General features: G+C 32.9%; 1 protein-coding gene across 2 annotated transcripts in view; it reads right to left on the bottom strand.

Moving 5' to 3' along the window:
• Positions 1-12,119, bottom strand: part of LOC111640551 — a 36,122-nt gene extending 24,003 nt beyond the window's left edge. Inside the window, exons 1-2 of one of the 2 annotated variants that reach the window (XM_023386567.1) lie at positions 11,968-12,096; positions 5,310-5,485 (exon numbers count right to left, since the gene is read on the bottom strand). The gene's annotated coding sequence lies outside the window, so the exon portion shown is untranslated. Of the gene's footprint in view, positions 1-5,309; positions 5,486-11,967 lie in introns of both variants that reach the window. The other variant, XM_023386565.1, reaches the window with a different exon arrangement.
• Positions 12,120-13,202: the final 1,083 nt, after the last annotated feature.

The raw sequence follows: 13,202 nt of genomic DNA, 5'->3' as shown, positions 1-13,202 counted from the left end.
ACCCAGAGGAAACCGTTATAGGAACGTACGTTATAGGGGGGTCGACTGTACAAAGTAACTGGTTTCGATTTATTTCTACTTAAGTGATTAAGTAATTAGGGAATTGGGGACATAAATAAAACCCTGACGAAAGAGCCGAAATTTTACTTAAACAAAAGCTTAACCAAACCATCTCTAGCCAAGTACAGTGGAGACTGATTTCTTCGTATTATTAATGTAATGAAGACAGAAATTTTTCCAGTTCAATGACAGTGACCGAAAAGTTGTAAATTTTGGAAATTTCCATAAACACCTGGTCCTAAAACGAATTAGTTAGAAAACAAATGACAATTAAGTTTAACATATTTAGATTTTTACAGCTATGGTGAGAAACGTTTAAAATCTACAACAGCCCTGTCGCGTCCTTTGAGATATACTAGTGATGCGACAAAAGAGGTATTTGACATTGACCGGTATCAGCACCTTGGGGATTTGGCAGTCCGCATTTATGCACGCTTTGCAACCGTCTTTGATTCCATCCATTAGCCACTCGTAGGGAGCTATTTGACTAAGTGCATTGTTTTAAGATTTAAAAAGTAAAGAATATTTTATATTTTTATATACGTTTCTTTACAAAGCTATATTTGATTATAATTTTCTTTAAAAGTATATTCATACAATTGAAGAATATTTTATACCAGGTATGCACATTTCCCACACATTTTATTTCACCAAGTAAGTTTTTATTATTTTATTTTTAATTGTAGCCCTTATATCGTGGCTAGTGATTCAGAATGTAATTCTGATATTAAAAATACATTTAGAAAAGTCTACGGTTTTTACAGGCTTATCAAATAAATGATACGAATGGACCCTAGACCATCACTNAGCCACTCGTAGGGAGCTATTTGACTAAGTGCATTGTTTTAAGATTTAAAAAGTAAAGAATATTTTATATTTTTATGTATGTTTCTTTACAAAGCTATATTTAATTATAATTTTCTTTAAAAGTATATTCGTACAATTGAATATTTTGTACCAGGTATGTACCAGTACATCCACCACACATTTTATTTCACCAAGTAAGTTTTTATTATTTTATTTTTAATTGTAGCTCTTATATTGTGGCTAGCAATTTGGAATGTAATTGTGATATTAAAAATACATTTAGAAAAGTCTACGGCTTTTACTGGCTTATCGAATAAACAATACGAATGGACCCTAGACCATCACTGACGCGCAACTGACCGATTGCTCCTGGATGTTGGCTTCTTACAGAAACACAGCTTCCCTATCATCAAATGTCAAGGAACACCACTATTATAAGAAGGAAAATTAAAGCAGCAAAAGAAAATTGGATGAAAGAAAAATGCAAGGAAATTGAAAATTTGCAAAGAAACATGATGCGTATAATGTACATAAAAAGATTAAAGAGCTTACCAGAACAAATAGAAGAAATAAATTTACTAATATTTTAAATGAAAAGGGTGACTTTGTTTTGGAATTGGGGAAAAGCAAACTATGGAAAGAGTACGTTAAAAAATTATATTTTGACGAGAGAAATTTAAAACCTATAATAATTGATAAAGAAAAAGGACTAACAATATTGAAAATAGAAGTAAAGAATGCAATTAGAACAACTAAAGAAGGTAAAGCTCCCAGACCAGATGAAGTTCCCGCTGAAATTTTGAAATTACTGGATGAAGATAGTCTTGATATTTTAGTGGATTTTTACATTATTATTTACAAAAGTGGTGTAATTCCTCAAGATCAGATCTTTTAATGTCTACATTTATAACAATTAAGATAATGCAAAAAAATGTGGTGATTATAGAACTATAAGCCTAATGAGCCACGTTTTAAAAATTTTCTTAAGAATAATTCATACAAGAATATATTAAAAAAATGTGAAGAAGATTTATGCAACACACAGTTTGGGTTTAGAAAATCTTCTGGAACAAGAGAAGCTCTTTTTGATTATAGAGTTTTGGTAGAAAGAAGTTTAGAGGTTAATAAAGATTATATATATATATGCCTGTTTAATAGACTATGAGAAAGCATTTGATAGAATTCTGCATGATAAATTAATAGATATACTTAGGAAGAAAGGAAATGATAGAAATGAATTGAAAATTATAATAAATCTTTACTGGGAACAGAAAGCCAACATTTTAATTGATTCTGAGTTATCCGAAGAAATAGAAATAAAAAGAGGAGTAAGACAAGGATGTATTTTATCACCTTTACTTTTTAATATTTATTCAGATGAAATTTTTAAAGTTTCAGAAGATACAAAACACATTGGGATTGTAATAAATGGAATGAATGTAAATAATATACATTATGCTGATGATACAGTGGTTTTAGCAGAAAATATAAATGATTTGGCAATATTAATGGAAAAGATTAATTCAATAAGTAAATTCTACGGACTTCAGATGAATTATAAGAAAACAAAACTACTTATTCCATGCAAGAAAAATATAGATAACGTAACATTGCAGATACAAAACAGAACAATTCATAGAGTTTCATCAATTAAGTATTTGGAAACTAACATACAGGAAGATGGCAGATGCATTAAAGAAATTAAATCTAGAATAGAAAATGCAAGGGGTACTTTTATCAGAATGCAGAAATTTTTCAAATGCAAAGATTTTAATTTAAATCTTAAAGTGTTTTATGGTGTAGAAACATGGACCTTAGATAAAAATATTTTAACAGACTTGAAACATTCAAAATGTGGTTATATAGAAGAATTTTAAAAATATCTTGGACAGATAGAATAACAAATGTTGAAGTTTTGAAAAGAATGGGGAAAGAAAAAGAAGTTTTAAATACAGTTAAAAGAAGACAGGGTATTTTGGCCAATCATCCGAGGAACTAAATATTAAATTTTGAGAAATATTTTAGAGAGAAAAATCTGTGGAAAAAAAGCCCAGAAAGGAGAAGGAAAAGTTGGTTAGGCAATATACAGGGTGTGGTGTAAAGAGTGGATAATCCATTACCTGCGGATAGGGGACATCATGACTGTTCAAAAAATTAAAAATTGTGTTTAGTACAAGTGTCATAGTTTGAGTTATTGGACATTTTCTAGTTTTTTTGGAAAATGGACTCCCTTGTTCACATTTTTCACAAATCAAGGATTTTTCCCAGTCTGTTTTTGAATACTAGTCTTGGATACATGTTCTATCAAAAGTAAACTGCCATTTTAGTGTCATAGACTTGATTTTTTTAGAACAAATTTTCCTTGATCTTTCTCATTAGGAATATTCATTGAATTGAAAGCTACAAATGCCATTTATACTATTGGGTTGTTCGGAAAGTAATTTCGCTTTTTTTACCATTAGACGGATTAGTCATATTTTTCCTGCCATTTTCACTCTAAACCGTATTATCATTATATATTTTGACAGCTAGCATTTTAAGGCTTATTTGTAAAAAATTTTCTTTGATTTTGTGCAATTGTTTATTTTTTTGTGTCCCATCAAATATGGAAGATCGAAAGCAGCATTTTTGGCATATTTTGCTTTTATTACCAAAAAGGTAAGAATGATGTTCAAGAGAGAAAAAAATTGCATGACATGTATGGAGAAGATATATTGATAGAACAACAGTGCCAAAACTGGTTTATAAAATTTCGTTCTGACAATTTCAATATTGAAGATGCACCATGTTCTGGATGGCCAGTTGAAGCCAATGAAAACAAAATAAAGGTACTGATTGAAGCAAACTGCCGAATAACAACACGTGAAATCACTAAGAGATTAAATTTGTCAAATTGAACTGTTTATGATTACTTGAAACAAATTGGTTTTGTTTCAAAGCTTGATATATGGGTTCCACATGATCTTAAAGAGAGATGTTCTCTTTGGTGGGATATTAAGGAAATTTTTTTTGGCACTTTTACCAGACAATTTAACAATTGATTCAAAAGTGTACTGCCATCCAGTAAACAAATTGAGTAATATCATCAAACAGAAAAGGTGGCCAGAATTGATCAACAAAACAGGTGTAGTGTTTTACCACGATAATGTCAAATTTCACACAAGTTTGGTAACTAATCAGAAACTGTTATAACTTAGATGGGACATGCTATCACACCAACCATATTTGCCAGATTGAGCACACTCAGATTATTACTTGTTCTGGTCTATACAAACTTTTTTTAACTGTAAGACATTTACTTGAAATGACAATGTCAAAAATCACTTGGATCAGTTTTTTGTAAGCAACGATCAAAACTTTTATGAATGTGAAATCATGCTACTACCAGAAACGATGACAACAGGTATTTGACCAAAATGGTCGATATATAATTCAATAAAATATTTATTATAAAAATATTGTGTTTTTTTTTCCGTACGGAAAAAAACGAAATTACTTTCCAAACAACCCAATATTTTAAATCTCAGTACAATAGGCAAATTATTAGTTAGTTTGTCACAGAGGTTACAGTACTTTCTTTTACACAAAAAAAAACAAAAAAAAATTTTTAATTATTTTTTTATAATAAGAAAGCAGAACAACTCACACGTGAAGCACAATTGAGATTGTTATAATACTACTAATCCTACATTTAGAAATGAATACAGAACCAGAAGAAATTACACAGTAGATAAACAGATGAACACCAAGAAATATTATCCAATGTTTTGGAAATTATATTCTGTCTCTTGCAAATAAAACACATCCTGCAGCCAATGTATGCCTCTTAATCTTTGTTCACACATTGTACAAAAAGATTTTTCATTGGGAAATTTCAACCGGCTGGCAAAGGATAATCTGAGACTGTTTAACAACTTTTTAATAGTGATAGGTCACATCTCCCGGAAAATCATATTACTGGATAACAAGAGTTTGTTATATATCAATTGTCTATAATCATTACTCTGAAGGAAAATAATTTGATTCTAGCATTGTAGCAAACATAGTGATAGATTAACAGCCAGAGTGGCCTACTCAATTCCATTCTTATCACAGGTCGTGGCAAACAATTTAAATGAAAACTTGTTTGAAGAAAAACAATTGTATTTTTTCCACTTTGTCTACCAACAATCTTACCCATATAGAAATGCACATAAAATATTTGATTTAATTAAGTTTAACAATTCAGTTCTGCTAAAATTAGATTGTATTTTGATATTTTATAGCAAGTTATGAAATAAATATTTTTTCTTTTTTGTTTTAAATAACTGAAGAAATTCTCTAGCATTACTTATTAGATCTTCATTATTATCTCTTAGACTGGAAACATTATTATTCCTTCTTAATTCATTATAAACTGTGTCTATATAATAAAACTGCAAGGAAAAATTATTGATACATACTGACTTGAAAATAGTGAACTCAATTTTCTCTTCCGTGCAGGTCAGTCCTTCCTGCTCTTTATGCAGATTAGTTAACCAGTCAGATTTAGATGACATTTCTTCTAGCTTTGACAATTTGATTTCAAAGTGATCTTCAAAAAATGAAAGGATTCCCTGAGAAATCAGAGGATTTGTTCCTGCAATGAAAAATAATCTTGTAGACATGATGTCTTTAGGACTGGTTTACTAGGAAAATATCAACAGTTGCTGGTAGACAGTAAACTCCTTCTGTGAAGGGAGGAAAGTTGTGTATGGGACATTGGACCTGGATTTAATTCCACATCTCCGATTATTAACAGAATTAATACTTCTAATGGGATATGTAAAAGTAACATTTTAAGCATAACCACTGTCTCAATTGAATACACTTTAATCAATATAGACAAAAATATAGTTAACTCTGAGAAAACGTGCCAGCAGCAGTGCCCTCTTAACCATTAACTTTGTACATTCAATAGAATTCTTCTTAACCTGAAGATAATCTTTTAGTAAGACCAAAAGTGCTGTTTTGTTGCTCAAAAAATTGTGATTGTATTTGTTGTTATGATTTGATAAACTTTTACAATGCAATAGTAGTAGTAGTAGCATCATTCTTATCATTGCTAACATTTAGTCTAAAAATTTGAGCTTAAAAAAATAAGCTAATTTTTATTTTTAATTCCTTTTTTAACTGTTTCTTCATCACATATTGCAGGGCTCCTACTGTGTTTCAAAACTTAAAAATATGGGAAAAGTTGGACTTTCTGCAGGAAAATTAGGGTAACTAGGACAAATTTAAAAATAACTAAAATCATCACTTAAAGGAGATTTTTTCAATAAAATATCATGACAAAAGCAGTTTAGAGTATATCTATCTGATAAAATATCTCATTACCAAGTAGAGGAAGGATAGAATTAATGTAGTATATATAGTAGAACCCAAATTAACCATAATTCTGCATTATCCAAAGCAAACTGATAAACAAATGCACTACTTTTCTTAAAATTCATAACAGATTTGTCTTAAAGGCACTAAGTGCATAATAAATACCATTCCACAAGCTCCATATTCACCCAATATGGCACAGTGTGACTTTTTCCTGTTTCCTCAGCTAAAATTTCCATTTCATGGTCACTGTTTTCAGTTGATTAAGGCTATAAAACAAAATTCACTTTTAATCCAAAGGGTTTCATGAAAATGATTTTAATACATGTTTCAAGGATTAGAAAAATCATTGGCATAAGTGTATAGCAGTGGATCTCTACTTTGAAGGAGACAAACAAATTTTGATGAATAAATTCAATCTTGCATTTTATTGAACCATTCCCAATAATTTTTGATCATAGAGATATGCAAACAGAAACTTAGATTCTATGCCAAATAGTGTGCTTGAAGAATTTATTAAAGCAAATAGGAGAAAAATCCTATATTAAACTTGCATAAATAAGGGTCTATTTATATTAACACATCAAAATATTTAGTACACTTTAAATTTGTCTAGATTAGGGTTTCTCATTTCCCGGTCTTTTGCTTGTCCCGGGATCCCGGGATAAAAGTGAACTGTTTCCCGGGATCCCGGGAAATCCCGGGATAAAATTAATTATTTTTAAGGTATACAAAATATCTTGAAATCAAATGATATAATTATTTTCCATTTTTTAAAGTAATTTTAAAGTTCTGTAACCTCCAAAATCATATTAATAATGCTGTGTAAGGTCTATAGGCCTATAATAAAAATTACCTTTAAATAACGTAGAAATTTTCACAAATAGAAAAAAATTAATTAAAGTTTGCTGGAAACTGCATACAACAACAACAAAAAAAAATGTTTTGAATTGAGTTAAAAATTAAAAAAAATGAACTTCTAATTTAGAAGGTAATTTTCGTTTTTTAAATAAAATATAATACAAAATATTGCAAACTTTTATAAGATTTTAAAAAGCAAAGATGGTCAATACTCCGATAACTCACTCTAATTCTTATTTTAGTAATGAAAAGTCTTGCCACCGAGAATGCCCTTTCCGATTCAATTGATGTGATTGGAATAGTGTTTAATGCATTTAAGAGAAGACAGATATTATGTGTTTTTTCACCTGTAGCCTGGAAGATTTCGAGTTCGTTTTCGAGATTGTAGTACTTCTTTCGCTCTCTAGTATTCTTGATTTGTCTACCTTGGCTGCTTTAATAGCGGCATCAAGCTTAGAGCTCGATAATTCGGCAATTCATTTGGCTTTAATAATCAGGTTTATGAAGAAAAACTTCATACTTGCAGACTTTGTACTCGTTTGTATCCTTGCCCAATTTGCACAATCTGGCGTCAGGCATTTATTGAAGCTACTGGGCATGGTTAAAACTCAAGACAGCGTAAGCACAATTATTCCAGATATTACAGGTTCCGACAAGTAAAGAATTTTTATAGTCCTGCCACAAATAAGCTATATATTGATTATTGACCATTTGTGACATGCTATAACGAGCAAAAATTTAAAAAAACTAATAGGTAGGTTTAAAATTAATAAATACAAATGTATTCTGACAGTGAATGAGTTAATTATGCTTTCTATTTGCAAAATTCCTCAACCTTAACACAAAATAAGAAAAAAAGTGAATTTTTAAGAAATTTGCGGGATTTCCCGGGATAAGAAAAATTTCCCGGGATATTTCCCGGGTTAAAAAAACAACCGGGATCCTGGGATCCCGTTTGAGAAACCCTAGTCTAGATATCATTATTTTTTGGAGTTTCAGTAATTTTCTCAATGACACAAAACATTGTATACTAATTAGTGTTTCATTCATTTTGATGTTTCAAATAAATCAAAATATTGACACTTAACTAATTGTTTTGTTATGTTCATCTACTTTTTTTATAGTGTACAAATGGAGAATAAAATAGCAGAATTAAGAAAATGCATTATATATGCTTCATTAAAGGAAAAATCTAATCCTGTATTATCACAAAGACAAAGTAAGACTATTTTTTAAAAAGTAGGAAAAGTTGGATAAATACAAGGCCCAATATGGACACATCCATCTAAGAGTAAAGAAATAGTTTTTAAAGTCCACATCAGAATTGACAAATTCATTATTTTGAAAATAACACACACACAATGTAAAACAGTACTTCAAATTTTCAGGAATTCCAAATTAGTGTGGTTTACTGTATAACAAATAGAGTTTTCAGTTATTCAATTTAAGTTGGCAATACTCATAACCAGATTACTTGACATTTATGTTCTAAATGTGTAATTTTATAAAGTTATTTCAAATGGTTTTCAGTTTCTCAACATTAAGCTTAATTATTATAACAGATTTGAAAAATTACCATAAAATTACTTAAATATGATGGAACTTGGGTTTAATTAATGGACATTCTTTGGCAGCCCAAAATGTGGATTAATTTTTTAATGGCCATTGTCTTATGTTGCTTAGTAATTTTTTAAGTATTCAACATGCGGCATTTTGTAATGGAATGCACGACAGGAACAGACGTCAGAAATGACCATTTAACTGCCAAAATTAAAAGAGCTATAACTACCCTTTACTAACCTTTAACACACAGTCTATTTTATTAACATTAGATTATGTTAATAAAATAGATTGCATGTTAAAGGTTAGTAAAGGGTAGTTATTTTTTAATAAGTGCAGTTTGAGAAGAGTTAGAGTTATTTTTTTTTACTCAATAATTCATTAATGTAATTTGATACTAGAATTGTTAAATTAAGGTTGTCATTCATCCTCTTTTGTTGGACACATCTGGACAATTTTTACAATTTATATATATATAAGATACGTTTCCAATCTTGCTTTTGTTTTTAGCTTTAAATTTTATTTTTTCATTATAAGATAAAACTTGTAAAGATACAGGTACACCACCAAATTTCTGGCACTCTTAGTTCCAAAAACTTGCCAGATAAATCATTTTGTCACACCAAATGTGGTAAAATGTAATTATAATTCAACAACACACCTCTAACCCACTAATTATACGCTTCCCAAGTGTCTAAAGCTGCAGTTCCCAATTGTTTTGACTTGTGGAGCCCTTTTTAGAATCAATTTCTACGGCTTAGCCCCTTACGCCTACCCTATGTCTTGTAAGTTAATGGTATTTCGGAGTAGTGTTACAGGGAGAACCTAAATTAAGACATAAAATCATATGTACAAAATCATAAAAATGTAAAATCACATGTAAATGTTTACCAAGACATTTTTTCTTATTTTAAGTTCGATTGATAATTACAGGCAAATGTCTGGTTCTGCATTTAAAAGGTTTCTGTATTTTGTTTTGGTACCTGTATAGGCAGATAATCCTGCTTCACAGAAATATGTAGTTGAGAAAGGCACAATACAAAACTCAACTTGGTAAACTGTTTCTTATTCATTCATTTCATTCAAGTTTTATTTATTATATTTCCCTAGAGAGACCACGGAGCCCCAGAAAGTGCGGGCCAAGCCCAGATCCGGAACCGCCGATCTAAAACATACCACAGATTGCTAGAAAGTCAAATTAAATAAATACTAAATGTTAATTACATTCGACGACACCACCAACATTCTCCTCTCTCTTAGAAGCCATTGGCAAGCGGCAAATCCGACAGAGGGCGCTGTTTTTGAGCCAAGACGGCTGCCGAAACAGGTAAGGAACCGACCACGTGTTTGTTCAGTGCCTGAGCCGATTTAGTTTCTATCGGTGACGACTACTGCGAGGACCAATGAAGAACAAATCATTAAATTTATGTCAAATTCTAGACTATATCAACGACAGGAAACGTTGTCTTGTAGAACGTGAAGCCGTTTTGGATATATGTGACGTACACACACACACACACAAAACATAATGTGTGCTACAAACTTTTGACTGGCCTATGTTGTATAAGTGCTGAATGACTCAGCAGGGCAGCCTTCAGATTGGCACTAATTTTAACTATTATGATAAATAAAACTTTGTTTTTATATTGGAACATGGTGTATACTGCTTAAAATATTTAAATACTTCTCACCTGTTAACGTGTAATAAACATGCTATCACATGTTTACAAAAACCAGACAGCTCCGCTTTGCACGTGCATTCTCCCTGTAATTGAGATGTATTAAAATGCCAATATCTGAGATTGCAACATTAAAGCAACAACATGAACTTCGGTGTTGTTGTTAGAGTTTAATCCACAAAATACGATGTGTCCAGCATCCAAAACGGCTTCACCTTCTACAAGACAACGTTTCCTGTCGCCGATATAGTCTAGAATTTGACATAAATTTAATGATTTGTTCTTCATTTGGTCCTCGCAGTAGTCGTCACCGATAGAAACTGAATCGGCTCAGGCACTGAACAAACACGTGGTCGGCTCCTTACCTGTTTCGGCAGCCATCTTGGCTCAAAAACAGCGCCCTCTGTCGGATTTGGCACTTGCCAATAGCTACGATTAAATTTAAGCAACAAACTAACAAGTAAGAATATCACAATACCGCAGTATCACCACCAACAAGTATAGTGTAAATAACGTAAATAATTACATCCCCCACCAAGCCATCCGCGACCACGGAAATTTGAAACTTCCTCTCTTAATTGTCCTCACCAAAGGAGACACCAGACCACCACCGGTCAGAAATTTGGTAGCGTACCCATATAATATTTGCCCGATATCACTTTTTATCATAATTTTTCCTAAGAGTCACGTATTTTTATTCGATTTGATTCCGACAACCCTAATTGAGTACCTTTTCATACTAAATTCTATAAATAGAAATTAACACAATAATTAATTTAGAGAGACTCAAACGGTCGGCTCGGGGAGTCAAGACGACGGACACCGTCCGCCACTCCTCACACCCAGAGGAAACCAAAGCAACTTTCACGGGAGCCAGCAGAGGACGAAGTCCGCCAAGGAGAAAAAAGACGAGGACTTCCGAGGCTCGACGAGCGACGGAACTTTCCGAATCGGGAAGAACCGGACAATTTAACCGAGCCGACCGTCGGGAATCCGGTAGAAAGATTCGAAAGAACCGGACGTGGCGGGACGACAAAACTTTGCCGCTCGCTCCGGGCACGTCCGGGTTACGCTAGGAGAAAATTCCGGAACGGCAAACGAAGGACACGACGAGACGTCAAAAATAAGGTAAAAGACACCAAAGTTCACTAGAGGCAGAGGTGACAGCGACACAAAGTTAAAAGTTAATTTTAAGGCACATTTACTCGTTTGAATTAATTTCGCGCAAACGCTATTTCGTACTCTACGACGCACTCGGTCATTTCGCTCGTCACGCATTATATTAATAAGAACGTAAATTTCGGATAAAATATCGAAGACGGGCAAAAAATAACAACATTTTTGACATTTGACATCGAAATCGATAAAGAAACATTAAATATTGGGGCAAACAGAACATTTTTGAAATTATTTTTAGTTATATTTACGAAACTTTCCAGAAGAGGGAGACGAATTCGACCGATGACGTTTCTAATCTAATGACGAGTCCGAAATTTCGTTCGGATAGAAAATACGCCGTCGACTCCGAACGACGTAGAAAACGAATACAAACATTCGGATCAACGACGTATCCCAACGAAATCCCTCCTCGATTTTACCTACGACGGCACGACGCAGTATTTATAGTAACCAATTCCTTCCGTAATTTCCTCACCTTTAATAATTAACAGGCGCGATGGGGAATTCCGTCTCGATTTAAATACAGAAAAGCCAGCCCGAAATTTAAACCTAAAAAAAAAAAAAAGACGAAGATTCGGAACGCTTCCAAAACTTTGCTTTCCTTCGTCGAATTTTCAATAACAATCTCGGGCGCCGTCTAACGTTCTTTATCGGTTTTTTCCTTAAAATTAAATACAATTTTTTCTCTCGACCCAGAATTTGAGATTCCTGGTGGCAAGTTAAAGGTCGTCGAAATCGTACGAAAACCAATATTAAAATTCATTCTCTGCCAACTTTTTTTTTTTTTTTTTTTGGTTTTCGACTTCAGAAGAGAACCCAGAGGGACCCGCGGCGGGTGATGACGTCGAACGGGGAGGGACGGAACCCGACGTATTCGCCCGCGGAAAATTTTCCCGACGATTATCCCTTTGCTGAATGTATTTGTCGATATACGTTTTGTGGCGGTAATTATTTACTTACGGCCGATAATTTTTCGCTGGCGGTGTGTCCCGTCCCTCGTCGCCTGTTCGAAACGGCGATGGTTCGGAAAAAAATCTCGGTGCCAATTTAGCTATTCTCTAACTGCATGTAGCCGTTTTGATGTTGCATCGATTTACTACGTCGTTATCCAAAGAAAAACATCCCAAATGTAAAAAAAATGCGCCAAGTAAAGAACTCTGACAATTTGAATGATAGTCAATTTTATTTTTCTGAGAGCTTTCCTTTAGATAAAGATAAACTTTGTGTTTTGAAGCGGTATTCATTATAATTTTATACAAATTAACGGGCAATTTTTGTTTATTTAGGGTTTTGGTTTCTAATTTTAATTTTTAATTATTAAAATTTGTAAATAGAAAATGTAACGTCAACTGAGGATGAGTTTTACCAGCTGAAATGCTGAAATATAGTGGCATAGCCAATGACGCCTGAATAGGGGCCAGCTTTCCCTCCAAGTCCTCCCGGAAGGCATTCTGTCTCCCTTTCTCGCGGGGGTCGTCTCTTATAAGACCGGCTTTGGTTACTTAGTGACCTCTCTTCTGTCTTCCTCGGATTGGTCGTCTTCTATAAGACCGACTCTTCCTTCCTGTTTCTTCCGGAGTGAAAAGCTGAGAGCTATACCACTCCTCTGTGACGATGATGATGATGATGATATAGTGGCATACCAGTGTAAGGTTGCCGATGTGAGGATCGCGAATACCGTGGACAAAGAAACACAACTTTTACGATATG

This window comes from Centruroides sculpturatus, unplaced genomic scaffold (genome assembly GCF_000671375.1).
Source record: "Centruroides sculpturatus isolate CEXI.00-Female unplaced genomic scaffold, Cexi_2.0 scaffold1072, whole genome shotgun sequence".
Classification (NCBI taxonomy): Eukaryota; Metazoa; Arthropoda; class Arachnida; order Scorpiones; family Buthidae; genus Centruroides; species Centruroides sculpturatus.
The sequence above is the reverse complement of the archived record's forward strand: the minus strand, read 5'-3'. Positions and strand labels throughout refer to the sequence as shown.